Here is a 12,639-nt window from a genome sequence, read left to right as displayed (position 1 = left end):
TTCACATCTTTTCTATATGACTGCACTGTATTCATTTTTTCAGGAGATAGATTAGATATAATCCAGTTGCATTAGGAAAGGCAAAATCAAAAGAAAACAAGTGAAAGACCTAGCAGACCACCAAACCTGTCACTTTCAGATAAACACCACTTTCATCTAAAAGAAATAGGAAGAAATCAAACTCTCCTCTTACTTCAGATCTGAAAAAAAATCTCAGGTCTTTCTGTCGATCCTTCCACTCTGAGAAGACAGCTCAACCCTATGAGACTGAAAGGATGTGTAGCTGTCAAGAAGCTGTTACTGGGAACAGAAAATAGACAAAAAAGTAGAAATGTTGCAAATCACACTGCACACTGTTGCTGGTGTTCTCAGAACAATGGACTGACCACCTCAACATCCAGCATTGAGGGATTACCTGGATCATGAGAAGCAGAAAGTGCAACTTCTAAGACTGAACTTTGGAGCTGTGGAAAAATATTCCTGCAGATTTTGAAAAACAAAGTCTTCTAAAAGATGGGAGCTGTGATGGAGAAAAACAATGGACACAACAAATATAAAAGGTTTAGCTTCTGTCTATTTATCTGTTCAATATATATAAAACATAAAAAATGAATAACTTAAATTGTATCACTTCATGTCAGTACTGAGTAAAAAAGCCATTTTGTGATGTCTTTGTGATACATTAATACATGAATACTGGATTGAGCATTTGTCCTATGATGTTTGACCCTTATTGGGTCAATTTCTCACTTATATTAATAATCATAACACAAAACAAAAACTCACCCAACACCCTCGTGTGGCTGAGTGACAGCTGCGGCTGGTCCAGGCTCTCCCCTGAGCCAAGCCCTGTCACACACACGCATGCCCAGAGTGTGTGCGTCCATCTGGGATCCTACCCTTCAAACTGCTGTCGCCCAGCTCCCTCCCGGCAGAAAGACTGGGGGACAAGAGGAGGCAGAGAGTGTGAAGGAAAGCCTCACAGGGGCGAGAAGGAAGCCGTCCAAAGCCAGCTGGCCTGGCTTTGAGGAAAGCAAGAGAAAAAGAGAGGGGAAGAACAAAGAGAGAGAGAGAGAAAGAGAGAGAGGGAGGGAGAGAGAGAGAGAGAGAGAGAGAGAGAGAGAGAGGGAGAGACAAGAATGAAAGAAGAGAGAGAGAAGTATTAAGGTTAAAGGAAGTGTCCTTGTTGGAAAGGGAAGAAGTGTTCCAGCCGAAGCGAAGAGAGAGACACCTGGAGGAGGCCTTCACAGCAGGTTCTGTGAAGGCATCAGTAGCTCAGTAGATACAGGTGAGATGTGGGGTGGGGAGGGAGGTACAGTCAGTTGTTGACATTTGGCATGAATGGCCCATGCACTCTATTAAATTAAGTGATAATGTGCAATAATATTTACATTTGGCTTGTGCAAATTATAGGCCGTGCGTGGGCACAGGTAAATCTTCATGGCTGAACTGCCGATTCTAAAACTAATTTTCAAAGCATTTAAGAATGTATGTGGACTAACTTGTGGTCAGGGCAACATCTCTGCACTCTTTGTGAGGCATTATCTGCAACTCATCTCCATTTTTCCGAAGACAAATGTTCAATGACAGTTCAGCCAATGTGTATGAACTCGACGACAGTATGAATTTACAATAATCAGGTAATGACAGTATAACTGCATGCAGAAGGCTTTTGTGGACCTCAAGCATTCAGTGAGAGCTGGGCGTTAAAATCCAGTAGAGTGAGGGAACACAAAAATATGTTCCACTGGACTAACACTAATCTCAGCACCACAGGTGGCTGGGTTCTAGGGGTTTAGAGTGGTCAGTAAAGTCTCTGGTGCCAGTGAGTGTTTGCTGAGTGGACCTATATGTGCCCAGCCATTGACGGCTTTAATTTTACAGACAGCGCCAGCTTCAGGAGGATTGAGACAGAAAAATACATGGATTTGAATAAACCCCAAAAATGAATTGAGTTTACAGACACAGATAGTTGTACCAGTATAAGAGGCAGTTTTCAGGCTATTGGTAGGAAAAATTGTGGGTATGCTCAAATTGAAATTCAGTTATATTGAATATCTGCAGTTATTTTCATTGTGTTAAATCCCAGTGTGAATAGATTTTGGCCCTGTGGACCCTGAAGTGGTGTAGAAGCTTAAATTTAAATTGCAGTTGTTTCAAACAACAATTAACTCTGTTAAAGTCATGATTTAAATTTTCCTTTTAACCCCTTAAAAGGCCAGTTCTATTACATATTGCTATAACCTCAAAACAGCTTAGCTAGTTGGAATTGCAGTTCCTGTAGTTACTGAATAGTAAGCCTGGGATGTTAAGGGGTGAATGTTATAGTGCTTTTAAGAGTGGTCAGCATGAAGAAATTTTTTTAAGTCATTACAGCACAGAAAAAAAAAGCAAAAACATTTTAAATTAAAGAACATATTACATTTCTTTTTATGCCCAAAAATGACAGTTTTGCATAATATGAAGTCTGTTTCCCATCTAAACTTTTAAACTGGTTCAATGAATTTAGTCACTTTGCTCCATTCAATGGTGGTCTGGTCTCAGCTGCTACATGAAAATCTGGAGATGTTAACATCGCAGTTTTTTGTCCATCTAGGGTTTCACTTGTTTCACAGTGTGAGCTGAAGACATAACTTCATAAGCTTTCAGGAATGCAGTGGGCCAGATCCAGTATGGACACATAGGCAAGCAATGAGCCAACATAATATCAGTGTATAATCATTACTCTAAATGTAAATATTCTCGGAATTACTCTGAATGTAAATACAGAGCGTCAAATCAGCTAAAGAGATAATCTCCCCATTTAAAACATTTCCAATAAAATTTCAATGAAAATCAATGTATGTTTACTTTATATTTATTAATCACTTGTTAAGTGTTTAAAGTTTACATTTTTAAGTTCACAGTTTTATTGTTCATTCCCCACTTTGCTGAACATGTATACTGACAACACATTGCTTACTATAATAAGGACTGGGTTTACTAATGAATATGATATCTTTTAGAAGAAGTCTTTTAAAAGAAAATCACTATAAACTCCAGGTCCTGAGATGTTTATTTTAAATGTTATTATTTCTTTAAAAATGAAGTCTTACATATTGAGTTAGAATTGTGACATTGAGTCTCTTTATTATGAGATACTAAGTCATAGAGAGATAGCTACATCATAGTTATATTAAATTATGAGACTAATCTTGTTATCATGAGGTACAAAGTTATAATTATGAGAAGCCTAGTTAAAATTGTGAGATGTAATGTCCTTATGAAATGCTAAGTCATAATTATGGAAAGCTTTCTCATTATTATGTCGTTGTAAATGGCTATGCATTTTCCCCAGTGGCAGAAATAGTTCCTAGACCACCTCATTATATTCTTACAGTAAGAATCAGACAAAATTCCCTTCATGTTTGCTGTTTATTATCAATACTGACCTGGGTGGGACTGAGTGTTACAAGAAGTGACAAGAACTCACAGTGCAAGTGATGATACACAATCAGCAGGCCGCTATTAAATGCTGCATTAGTCATGTTATTTTTTTGCAAAGAAACGTCTGAGGTACAGAACAGTGGAGAGCATGACTTGTGCAGACCTGTGAGGATAAGCTCAGAAACAGGTACTTTTCGAAACAGACTAGCATAATGTGCACTTATTTAAAGTAGTGTGTGTCTTTTTTTTCTTTCGGACGGGAATCTAGCCTGTAGAATGTGCAGGACGTTGCTCCTTTAAATCCCGGCAAAAACAACTCGTGTTGTTCAGCACCACACCTCTCCCTCAGATCCTGCAACTACACGTGACTCGGCCACATGCGACGCAGACGTAGACGAACTACCCCTCAGTGATTGGTCGCTGTCAAACCGCCGTCGAACGCCATTGGCCGAGAGCAGCGTCACTCACAGAGAGGCGCTCCTATTGTTGCTGTTGTTTTACAGGAATGACGTCAATCGTATCTAAGGCCGCGCTGCCTTCAACTACAATAAACAGTGAAGTGGTCGCCTGTAACAGAGCCCAGAACAAAACAACTCACTTAGTTCACCACCACGCAGCTTGAGTATAAGTTTTCTGGCGTGTACAGCGTGGGGGTGGTAGTAAGGGGTGCTTTTTGAGATGAGCACCTCGTCCGTGGTTTGTTGTGACTTGTACAAACGTGTCTGTTTATTTTCTCTCTCGTACTTTGAGCCATTCGACCGTCTCTGTTAATGCGGGTGATGTCACGAGTCAGCTATGGACCCGTTTCCTGTCTTTTCCTCTCCGAGCAGTAACTTTTATATCGCACGCAGCTTCTTTTCCCGCCTCCCCCTCGAGCACCAGGCTTAAAACAGTCTGAAACGGACGGGCTTCGTGAGTACGGGCTCTTTTTTCATCTGCTTTATTTTTTGTTATTCACAAAGGACCGCTCCGTAAGTTTCCATATTTCTTGCTAATTGAGACGCGAGTAGGAGGAGGAGGAGGAGGAGGAGGGGAGGAGGAGGTTGACTGACTTTCGTCTGCTGTTCGTCAGAGTCGGGGAGGAGCTTCTCTTTGACAAGAGATTGCTTCTTCGGAGTTTGTCAGCTCCCGAAAATAGAAGCCCGTGTGCCAATGTGACTGAAAATACACCGGTGTCACACCGCGTCCACAGGACTCTCTGATACACAAGTATCTATATACAGCGAGGGAGTGTGGAGGAAAAAAGGTGAGTAGCAAAAATAGCAACAATATTGCACAGGAGAGAGGGACTTAGTGTGGAGGAGAGGGAGAGAAAGCGCAAGAGGGAGTCGTGGAGTGCCTTTTAGGAGCACAGATGAAACGCGTACAGTACTACATGTAGTTCGCGGAGCGGTTAGAGTAGGACAGTTTTCCGCTCGGATCATGTGTCCTTCAGAAATGGACGAGAAACACGCAGGAATGCTTGGCTGAGCGTTGACGAACTTTCGTGTGGAGAATGTGTTTTTCCTTCTTTTTCTTCTTCGCGTGTGCGCAATTCTCTGTCTCTGCGTAGATTCGTGTTTTTTTAGTGGTCTCCAGTGAGCTACAACGAGGATATCGCTCTTATTCAAATTTTCCACTAAATACAGTACAGCTGTCTGTCTGTTCGCGGAGTTTGTTAGGCAGTTGTTTACGTGCGTCACGTCTTTGCAAATGAGACAGAAGAGGACGCATCAGTCAGATAATGAGACGGGCCAGCTTTCCTCGTAAACCCATTACTTTGTGCTTCAGACTTTATATGCTGAGTGTCAGAGTGAACGGACTATCAGACTGTTGTCTTCAGTACTTGGGACAAGGGGATCTTCTCCATTTGGGAAGAGAAGTTGAAGTTGTCACCAAACTGCATGACTGCATGCTCAAATATGACAGTTTTAACAGCCACAGCAGATCAGAGCTGTAAACAAGTCCCATATACTGTGTTTGGCCCCTATGAGGTTTTTATGTAGGTAAATGATTCTTTTTTTATACGTGATGATATATTTACAGTAGAAATGTCTTACTTGTCTGTATTTACTGTTTGAGCAGACATGTACCCTATTCAAAGTGATGTATTTCATAATGCTCATAAAATGATGTTCATAAAATGAACAATGCTTCGCATGAGCATACAGCCTCCAGATCACTTCTTCAACTAGATGGTGCTGGTCAGTGTTTGTGCGGTCCGGCACATAGTGTCACATCAGTGTTTAGCTGGAATGCTTTAGTGCAAACCCTCCATCCGCTGTGTGCTTGCGAACAGTCGTGATGTCTCTGGAGAGCAGTGCTAATTGGTGCCATTAATTACACTGTAATACCATGTTAATTTCTAATTTGATTTAATGTTGTTCATAATGTCGGCCTGTCTTAAGTATTAGCCAGAGGACCGACTCATACTCAGCCGAGTGATCCCGACACATCCGCAAGGGCCGTCACTGCAACAGACTTAGTCAGTTTAATTCATTTCAAAGGCATGGTTGGTAGAGTAAGTGTTATTATTAGTGACTAACTAGTGTGGGGAAATATACAGAGGCCCAACCAGGCCTAGCTTTGAGTGACAGCTCTAAATAGCTGCCTACAGTAAGCCGAAAATGACTTTATTATTCATGGTCCTTAATATGACTGTAGGAAACTTAATGACGTTTGCACCGTTGTATGTGAGTGAAATTCTGCTGTTCTTATAAAACTGATGATTGTTGCCAGGAACAAGCAGTGTTGTCTAGAGTAAAATCAAAAGTGTTGAAATAAGTCTTACTCTGTTCATTTTAGACTCAGTTCAGGTGGTGATTTTGCGGAGTAAATTTGAATATAGAGGGAACATCTTTCCCCCCATGCTTGCACCTACTGTCGGTTTAAACTTGTGCACAAGCATATAACCCTATATTAATAGTAAACAATATATAAATACAATACGAAGTATTTACTCTATATATTACTTTTTTGAGTAAGTGACCTATTTTTAGAGAGTTATACTAAGACATGTCAGCACAACATGAGCTGGAGAAACTCCCAAATGAATTAAAATCCCTTGAGTTTTTCATATCTGTATTTTCATTAGGTTTAAAGAAACATTTTCTGAAAATGCAACTAACTTTGCAGTCCGGTACGCCCCGTCTGAGATGTGCTTCATCACCCACAGGCAAAAGACTTATTGTAAGTGATTATGTCTTGAAGATTGCACACCCCATTCCAAAATACCATATAATTTACCTTTGAAGGGTGTAACCACTTCACATTAGGACCTCTTCCAAACCTTGACAAAATGACCTTTATTTTGACCTTGCTGTTAAAATTTCAAGCCTGTGTTAATTATATAATATGTACTTTGTAACCACTAAGAAATATAATTTTGTAGGGTATTTTTTTTAGGCAGGCTAAATGAATTTCATCCAGGGTTATTTTGCTGTGGAAGAGAACGGGCTCCTCCTGACTAAGCCAGTAATTACATGAAGCAGGCAATCAGGTCATGGTACACAGTCATGAAAATGACCTTAGGAGCAGTGTTTGCCTGTCACGTTGACTATTTCACTTTAGAGAGGACTGGGGCCTCGTCCGGCAGCGGACGCACAATTTTTCAGCTTCTCGGAAAGATGAGATAATAGATTGTTGCAGCGCTTTGTTTTATAAGAGTGATCTGAACTGAATTGCAGATAATAGTTTCTGAGCACGCGTACTTGCTCCAAATTAGAGCTGGAGTGGATGTGTTGGAGCAGTGCCCAAGCCCTGACACACTAAAGTAAACAAGCAGGAAAGAACGTTATCAAGTAGAAATCAAACATCATAATTTCATAACTGGAATATTTGATGTAATCTGCAAAGGGCGCAGTTCCATTCTGAATCTACGTTATGAAACTGGATTGAGTCATTAATAAATATAATGTTATTTTGTCATCATTTTAATTATAACTGTTTTTTTTCTTTTGTTTTGTTTGTCTTGTCAGTGCCATATTGCATAGTGAAGAAAATGTATTAGTATTTTTTAAATTTTATACGTAATCCCGACCCACATCATTTATCATAAACAAGAAATAATTTCCACACTTGCTTTGGTTGCACCCGCAGCAGCAATCATGTCTATGAAACTCAGCAGGGATGCATTTTCACGCTATATCAAGATATAAAGCATATGTTTCTCTCATTCGTGCTCTTCACTGTAACTGACAAAGCCCTCCCTCGCTAGACCTGATAAAACTTTTGCACCTAAGCTAAAGTGATGTTGTTATGCCTACTTGTGTGTAATAAACTTTATGCAATGAAAAATCCTTGCTAGAGATGGTTGAGGATGTATTTGTCTTCTTTTCAGTCAATGTCTTTGTATAAGACCAAGATGAAGTGATTAGAAGTTTACACAAGTTTTTATCCTTGCTCACCTTATGAGGTATGCCTAACTTGGTGGTTAATGGAAATAGCACCTTTTTAGAGGTGGTAGGCATCTTGGCATGGATATAAAGACCTCTTTGTGCATTTTTATTGAGTGTCTATTTCTGGTCTCAGCTCAAGTCATTTTTTTTTTCACTTGACATTGATTGCATTTACATTACATCCCCGACATTCTGCTCGCAGCTACAGATGTAGTTGGCTGAAGTTCTCTCCAGTCCTTCTCCATTAGCTTGGTCATAGCCTTAAAGTAATAACACAGGACTCCAATACATGTGCCTATTATCATGTAGTCTCCCTGTGGCTTTTGTACTTTGCGTGCCGATGAGGTGCATGGAGGAGTTTAGCGTGTGTAGAGCCATCTCACAGTAACTGCTGGTCTGTATGGTTCAAATACACCCCCACAACTCTCCCGCATAGAATGGAAACTTAGTAACCACAAAATTCTTCCATAATCAAGTTGTCATGTAATGATGATTATACTGCTGATTACTGTCAGTTAGTGTTGGGCGATATATCATTTATACCAGTATACACAGCAATAATAGTTTTAGTTCTGTTGATAATTAACAAAAATGTAGTTAAATGCAGTGTATTGTTTGCTGGGAGTTTCAGAATTTAGTTTAAAAGAAGTACTTCAACATACTAAAAAACTGAAAATGAAGTTTTCTGGAAATGTGATTTACAATACTGGGTACATGTTATATTTTTAAGAGAAATAAAGCAGAACAAAACAGTCCATTCAAAGCAAGCTTTGTACACCATTCTTTCACCACAGAGCACCAGCTTTCAGGGAGTATGGGTACAAAAAAATTAAATAAATAAAGGAAAGTACAGGGCAATAAATGTGTGGTAGATCTACCACACATACAGGTGAGAATCAACAGGAGAGCCACATTTACAGCAAGTCAAGAAAGTTCTACTCATTTGGAAATCTGCAAATTTGTCTTTCCACAACATACGGCGCAACTCTAAAATGTATCCAGTACAAAGTGATGCATGCAAACCGTCCTATGTTAATGGATGTAACCATCTATTTTGGGTGCATGTGGAAAGCAGCAGTTTAGTTTCACTTTGTTTTTTGACACCTGCCACTGTTGAAGCATGTATATAAAGTAATGGATTTAGTGGGGCATAAAGAGTAATTGGTGAGGCATTGTCCCACTAAATGATCCCCTGATACCAGGCTTGTGTCGATATCTGATATTTTTCTTATACATCGGTGTATGTTTATATTCACACGTGGTGATCGGTAAACATTTCTGAAATGTAGTATTCAGGAGTGTATATACCTGGTTAAGCATTACAGAGGAATATACCATTTATTTCTTTATAGGGTTACAGATTCTGTAAACAAAATGAATTAAATGCAGATATCTTGGCACAGTAACCCAGTGTCGCCTAAATCTTCGGCCCTTCTGAAATGCAATTAATACGTCCTTTAATTTACAGCAATTATCTGTCAAATCCAATCCCTATTAACTTTATTCATTCAAATTAAAATATCAATTATCTGACACAGTGATATATTTGGAAAACTGTGTTTATCAATACCGTCAGGGATTACAGTTGAGCAAAATGTAGTAAAAACTATGCTGTTGAAATCACTTTCTATATCTAGTTTTGCCCATTGGTGCGTGAGGTCGCTGAGTATAAAATAAAGTTATAAGTGAAACTCCAGAGGTGGTGATTGGTGTGGCACGGGTTGGGTGTGTGTGAGCGGGGGGGGTTTGAGCATCTCCTGCTCTCCTGCCGTGCTCTTCACAGCGCTCCCCCATCTAACAGTCTGCTCTCAGCTCCTTCCAGGAGAGAGAGCGTGAGAGAGAACGAGAGAGAGAAAAAGTGAGGGCGAGAGAGAGAGAGAGAGTGAGAGGGTGAGGGAGTGAGGCTGGAGTGTGTGGGCGAGTCTGATCTGCAATTAACGCTGGCTGTCAGAAGGAGAAGGCTGGCGTTTACACCGTTGCTTCTGAATCACTGAGCGCAACACTTTCCTCTCCTTCTTCTCCCATCACCTCCCCCCCCATCCCACCTCCTAGGAAAATTTCTTTCCCAAGGAGAAGAAAGCAGCAGGAAGCTCAGAGTGAAGCACTGAAAAAGGAAGGAAGAGCAAGAGCAAGAGTCGTGCTGGATATTCTGGGGCCAGAACGAAAGGTTATCAGCGCTTTGATTGTTGGGTGAGCCCAGTTTTTTTTGGTTTTGTTTCTGTGAAGCGGCGATGTGTGGATACTTAGACTCTGCACTGTGGCACAAGTTTTTAACAAGTCCGCTGCCGCACTCTGTGTGCTTTGAATGCAGTAAAGCCAAACATGATACAGTAATGATAAGTGAATGGTAGTCCGTTGACTGTGGTTGCAAAGTGGGTCAATATAGGGTGAAGCGTGAATCTTTGGCCTTGTCTTTTGATACAGTGATAAGCTTTAGTAGTTGACTGCAAAACAGTTGCCCTATTCATATACACGTTTCAGCAGTCTTCATGTTGGCTGCATTGAGCCCAACACCCTGCTCTCGAGTGTCTAATTTGCGTCAGCTGCAGCTGGCAAAGGATGCATTGTTCAATCACAAGGCTAGCCGCAGATGCACTTCAGTTGATGGAGATGCATGGAGAAGTCCATATGCCTACTTGGGTGAAATGCAACTCATTAATAGTCGCATAATTGCAGATAGTTATATGAACTTACATTTAACCAGCCGTTTTATCATGATGACCTCTAGTGTGACTTTGATGTAGTGCTTTACAAGCTATTTTATAAGCATTATAAAACACTATTAAAATTTGCCCCAATTGTTGGCAAATTATTTTATAATTTGCAAGTCAGTTGGCACCTGAATGCTTGTTGTAAAGTTCAGTCATACTTATCAGAGAAAAAAGTCGAACCCTTTGAGCCCTAGGCTTATTGTTCGGTTATTAATCTTAAAATGCATTCAGTAGCTTCTATGAATGAAACTAATTTAGGCTGTATAGTTATGGGATTGAGGAACATAAGTCTGGACCCACATTGAGGCCTGTTGGGTTTAAAGGTTTAAGAAATTGTTTGTAACTTCACTATTGAGAGCAGTTTGACAGTGTGGGGTTGATGTGACAACAACTAAATGACCTACACGAAGCAGTTGTCCCCCAGCAGTCACAGACTCTGTTCTGCACACGTCATTGTCATTACTCACTCGTCCACCCCTGTAGAGGGCCTATGCTTTTTCTCAGAGTAAAGTGTGAAGGCACTTTGGCAGTTGTGCTCCAAATATTTCCCAAATCAGCTGTAAAGAATGTGCCATACTTCAGCTCCTCGTCTGTGAAATTCTCGCTAGCTCTTCTTTTTGGTTTCAACAGCATTGCCTCTCACTCGCGCATGCTCAGGGCTGACGTGATTCATTGTTTACTGGAGCACCATCATTGAGCTGGAGATTCCAGCGTTCTCCCGCGAGACCTGGAGGCAGGATGCAGAATCTTGAACCCAGCAGATAATGTTTTAGCCATAGTTTTGCTTGTGTGGGCAACGCAGACTTTTGTTTTTTCTTCCTCCAGGAAACATCTCTAAGGATCTTTTATTGAATAAGAACCGGCATAAATAAAGCAGCTTCTATTGCTGAAAAGGGCAGGAGAGCTATGAATATGCATGGCTGCTGTGCGCATAAATTCATGGTGATTTAGCCACTGCTGACTTCCCTCTCTATTATCTGTGGCTTTTGGATCAGCTTGCTAACCAACTGGAATGTACGGTGTCCCAGCGGGGTCACCCAGCAATCAGCCCCAAGGAGCGGCTCCAAAACCAGAAACCTCTGGCTGCCTCCTGTCCCACCGCCGCGCCACCTCGTTTGATGCTAAATAGGTTACCCCAGGATACGAGAAACACGCTAGGCAAACAGAAAGATCATCGCTTAAGACGTGTAGCAAAATATTAGTTCCTCGTCACTTTTTTTTCCCCTGCCCTCTCCTTCCTTCGCACAAACCTGGGCCTGTTACAGCTCGTAAATAGGTTTCCCCAACACTTGCCAAATAAAACCATCTATCAGGTTCTTAGACTCCACAGTTTTAACTTTATTAGGTAGGCCCTTAATATGTAGTGATGATGACTTCCAAACCCATTGGCCTAGGGATTAGCAAGCAACTTTGGCACAGGCCTCCACACCACATGCACTTTATAAATACTGCTCACTTTCTGACATGTGGATAAGGTTTCAAAGCGATTATTTATCAAATCATATTTAAACACTTATATCCAGTGTTCTTACATTTTCTAGAGGGCTTAAGAGAGGCAACCAGGGAAGCGCAAAGTTATAATTAAACAAGAACATGTGAGAGGGGCTTTCAGCGGTGAATTATCTGGCTAGACACATGTCAGCTGAATGTATTTTTGCTGCTCCGTTTTTCATTACCTAGAAACATTTTTTGGATAGTCATGAATTGATGGTCATCTGATGGTCATCTGCATGTTGGAACAACTAAAGCGCACCAGCTCAAATACTTGTAAGACTAGAAGCGGCTTTTCCAGACACAGATTAAACATAATCTTGGAATAAATTTGGAGATTCTGCACTCTTGACCTGACACCATCCTTAAACTGAGTCTGAAACCCTGCTGTGCTTTCTCCATATATCAAGCCTGAATTTCTAAGAGTTTCTAATATGTGAACTTACTGTATGCTAAAAAGCTTTCATTTATTTAACAGTAATGAATGCTGGACATTTGATAGGTTTAATAAAACGCTTGTAGTCATACAATGCCACAGACCCACTATATCAAATTTCCAATTAAAACGATTGCTCATATTGTGAGTGTTCAGGAAAATGAGAATTTTATTATGGGAAAGAGGACGAATTTTCCAC

The 12,639-nt window shown here is 40.6% G+C and overlaps 1 protein-coding gene across 10 annotated transcripts in view; it reads left to right on the top strand.

Annotated features, from left to right (window-relative positions):
- The first annotated feature begins 924 nt into the window (after positions 1-924).
- The window catches only part of mef2aa (myocyte enhancer factor 2aa), a 121,287-nt gene continuing 109,572 nt past the window's right edge, over positions 925-12,639 (top strand). For 3 of the 10 annotated variants that reach the window (XM_037539769.1, XM_037539762.1, XM_037539767.1), the window contains exons 1-2: positions 4,490-4,672; positions 9,855-9,992. The gene's annotated coding sequence lies outside the window, so the exon portion shown is untranslated. Of the gene's footprint in view, positions 1,289-4,488; positions 4,673-9,854; positions 9,993-12,639 lie in introns of those variants that run through there. The other 7 variants (XM_037539768.1, XM_037539771.1, XM_037539763.1 and 4 more) reach the window with 6 other exon arrangements.

This window comes from Pygocentrus nattereri, chromosome 7 (assembly GCF_015220715.1).
Source record: "Pygocentrus nattereri isolate fPygNat1 chromosome 7, fPygNat1.pri, whole genome shotgun sequence".
NCBI classification, from domain to species: domain Eukaryota; kingdom Metazoa; phylum Chordata; class Actinopteri; order Characiformes; family Serrasalmidae; genus Pygocentrus; species Pygocentrus nattereri.
Note: the sequence above shows the minus strand (reverse complement) of the source record. Positions and strands in the feature narration are given on the sequence as shown.